Raw genomic sequence first — 4,392 nt, forward strand, 5'->3', positions numbered from 1 at the left:
TCACTGGAGCAAGCAAGCCTCCTGTTCGCTTCAGCTGCCTGGCTGCCGGCCGCCATCTTGGTTGGCAGTTAATTTGCATATCCTGCTGATTAGCCAATGGGAAGCATTTGGGGGTATGGTCAATTTGCATCTTTCCTTTATTAGTGTAGATATGCATGGGGGGGGGGGAGAGGAGGAGCTGGTCCAATTTTCTTAAGATTCTCATAGGTGACCTTGATCTAAAGATAAACGTATAATTAGCTGATCACCTAAATTGCTCCAGATCTAAATACTGTTATTACTTTGTGGTAGGCAGAACTCTTAAGATGACTCCCAAGATTTCCTGATGTACATATCTTTTTAATCCCCTTCCCTTAAGTGTGGGCAGGATCTGTGAATGTAATGGATATTACCCTGTGATAAGGCTACAGCACAGGCAAAGGGGAAGGGATTTTGCAGGTGTAATCAAGGCACTAATCAGTTCGATTTCGAGTTAATCAAAAGGGAGTTCACCTCTGGTGGGCCTGATTTAATCAAGTGAATCCTTTAAAAGCAGGCTTAGGACTTTCTCCAAAATCAGAAATTTCTCCTGCAGGCCTTGAAACAAGCAGCCATCAGTTCTACAGCTGAAAGGAAATGGACTCTGCAACAGAAGTATGGAAGAGGCTCTAACAGTGGATAGAGCGTCGTCCTGCGGACTGAGGGGTTCCAGGTTCAATTCTGGTCAAGGGCATGCACCTTGGTTTCGGGCACATCCCCAGTAGGAGATGTGCAAGAGGCAGCTGATCGATGTTTCTCTCTCATCGATGTTTCTAGCTCTCTATCCCTCTCCCTTCCTCTCTGTAAAAAAATCAACAAAATATATTAAAAAAAAAAAGAAGTATGGAAGAGGACCAGCTTCAGATGAAACCTTGACTGTAGCCCGTGAGAGCCTGAGCTAAGCTGTACCTGGACTCTTGACCCACAGAAACTGTGAAATAATATGTTGTCTTAAACTCTAAGTTCGTGGTAATTTGTTATACAGCAACAGAAAATATGTAATTTCTTAAAGCCAAAGCTTAGCTTAATTTCTCTCTTCTTGAAGAAACTGAGGCCATGGAGAACCCAAATAGGGCATTCTAGAAATTATATAATCTATACTAATAAAAGGGTAATATGCTAATTAGATTAGTAGACCAGACATCTTCCGGACATCTTTCCGATGTCCTCTGGGACAAAAGCAGTGGTGGCTGCAAGGACTGAGAAGGGGTGGCAGCAGCAGCAGTGTGAGGGCCAAGGAGGGCTGGCAGCTGCGGCAGCTGGCAGTGGCAGCAGCAGAGGGGTGATGGGGGTGGCACCTTTCCCTGATCGACCCGGTCGCCTCCTGCAGAGGGAGGCCAGACTAGGGCTTAGGGGAGCGGGCCTAAGTTGTCAGCAGGACATCCCATGAGGGCTCCCGGACTGTGAGAGGGGGCAGGCCAGGCTGAGGGACCCCTCCCAGTGCACGAATTTTCATGCACCGGGCCTCTAGTATTACAATAAACCCAGTCACTTTACAAAGAAAAAATAAACCTATAAATTTCAGTCACTAAGGTAAGCTGAAACTAAATATTAAAAAATCATCCAGTTGTATTTTTAATAGTCAAGAGCTTCAATTATAGGAATACTCTGGGTTTGGTTCAGAGTAATGTGGAAAGTACTAAATCCATGACACACAATAGAAAGGAAAAAAAAACTTTAAAAAATATATTTAGACCACAGCTACTCTCATACTGACATTCATATTTTTATAGCACTCGAAAGAGCTCAATACTCCAAAAAGGCAGTTTAAACACGAGAAGCCAAGAACAATTAGCTTACTAAAGGCTTATTTCATTTTCCCCCTCATCACAAATAATGTTCTATGTTAAAAATGAGTGTTTCCTAGATCACTGGCTGTGATGAACTGTTAACTGTGCTGAAACAAATTCCAGACATGGCCAAGTTCTTCCTAGAATTCCATTAGAACAGGGGTGGGGAACGACCAGCCCGAGGGCCATATAAGGAAGGCCCTTGAAATTATTTGGTCTGGCCCTACCAAGGGATTAGGGGTGAGTTAATTGAAAGTTTGACCAAATATAGCAAGCTGATTTTTAAGTTGATAACTTTGTATGGCCCCCAAATGATGTTATAAATATCCCAATGGTTCCCCACCCCTGTATTAGAATATCAAGGTCCCATATGAGACCATGGACCATGGGTAGAAAGGAAATATTTAGACCATCAGGTAGCCCTTGTACTCAGATGTTAATATCACCTACAATTAGTAGCTATAATAAAAGCATAATATGCTAATTAGACCAGACTTCCTTCCAGATGAAGCCAGGGCTGTGAGGGAAGCCTGGGTCCCGGGTGCCTGCCGGTGGCCGGAGGGAGGGAAGCCTGGGTCCTGGGTGCCAGAGGGAAGCTGGTGCCAGCAGCTGGGGAAGGTAGGTCTACTCTTGCACAAATTTCGTGCATTGGGCCTCTAGTGTATATATAAAGGATAACTATTCTATAAAATCATTTGGCCTACTATAACCTCCTCAGCTTACTTTGAACCAAATTTTTTATTGCTAAGAAACATAAATCATGTATTGTTATGTTCACCTTGTGGTAACTTAAGCCTTCTATAAAAACCACGCCTTGTATGCAATCTATCATTAAGAACTGTATGTTGAAGCTATAGTAATACTTAAAATATAGCTCAAGTCTCTCAGTCCATTTTGCTGGAAGAATGAAGAAAGGTCAAAACTTTGATCTGAATAGGGAGAAAGCAGAAGTACAGATGGTGTCATCTGAACAAATTCAGTGGATTAAAATATTAATGTTTATACTGAAATTACAGAACTGAAGAAATATGTCTGTTATGTTGCTTCTAGGTCAAAAGCTTATTTAGAAAGACAAACTAATACAATACATTGAGTTATACTCTAACTTTACATTAATATGTATAATAAATCCACACAGCAAACACACACCCCATGTAAAACATTGCTTAAGTTTAATGTTTATTTCCCCAACACAGCCTAGCCTGCACTCTACTTGGATAAATTTTACAAGCTAGTTTTCTGCTGCTTCTAGTTTTAAACTTTATCCATGTTTCTGATGACAAGGAATGCTGCAAAAATACTCTAGTTCAACAAAGAGTTATGATCACAAAATAATTTTTATCCATTCTACAGTGTTTCAGATTTACCAGTTGATTCTTAAACACAAAGTAGATATAGATGCTAATGGTGGCTAATCTGGTATGTTTCTTATAGCAAACTGTTGTTCATGCAACACTTGTGCTCAAAGGGGAAGGCACAGGATTTCCTACAATGAGCCACCTTATAAAGAGTTCTTTTTGTACAAATTAATTTATGTCACATTTAATTTAGTGTGCATAACCTCAAAACTGAGGTATTATTCCAATTTATAAAAACCACTTGCATAACTCTTATGCAAGTTTTAAAAATACAAAGTTTTCTCCCTAAAGTGGCTCAAAATAGATTGTTCATGGCTGCCTACATCTAAGATAAAAAGATTCTAAAACAATTGAACAGATTAGGCATATTATTAAAGGTGTTCAAACCATTACTTGATTTGTACATCTATTCAAATCTCTTCATCAGTCTTTATTCAGCAGTACATATGCACCAAATTCGATTTTAGAAGTTTCCATATCATTTTCATAGAAAACAAAGTTTGAAAACAAATAACATTTAAACACAGCACGGTATTCTACTACAACTGAAACTTTTTTCTTCTTCTTTACAGGACTTAACAAAATCTAAAAATAAACTATGTTGTAGATTTACCTCATGCAAAGATCTTTATGTTATCTCTGAAAATGAAAAGGATGTATTTTTAAAGCACATTTTACTGTTTTATACTATTATGGCAACATGTGTACTGCAACACAGTCTATTTTGAGGGAAATTTGATTTTTTTTTTTTCCATGCAAAAATCTACACAAATTAGTTCTGATGATATGGAAAGCTTTTCATAGCATCAAACATTCATCTGGTGCAAATGCACAGGGAAACCTTCCTGAAAAGTTTTCTGACTTGAGAAGCAACTAAAAAGCCATACTAGGTAGAGTAAATAAAAACTAAAAAAAAAAAAAAAAAAAAAAAAAACAAAAAACCTAAAAAAAAAACCAAAAAACAAAACCTAAAAAAAAGAGACAAAAACAAACAAAAAAAACCCCTCAAAACAAAACAAAAATCCCCAAAAACAAAAAACAAAACTAAAAAAGAAAAAAAAGAAAAAAAACCTAAAAAGAAAAAAGAAAAAAAAGGGAGGGGGTAGGGAAGGAAAGGGGAAATAGAAAACACAGGCTGCAGAGTAAACCAATGTCTGCTGCTAAACGGGTCTTTGTTTTCATGTCCAGTGTACATTAACACTTATGATCTCATTTTGATGATTTAC

This window comes from Myotis brandtii, unplaced genomic scaffold (assembly GCF_000412655.1).
Source record: "Myotis brandtii unplaced genomic scaffold, ASM41265v1 scaffold186, whole genome shotgun sequence".
Taxonomy (NCBI): Eukaryota; Metazoa; Chordata; class Mammalia; order Chiroptera; family Vespertilionidae; genus Myotis; species Myotis brandtii.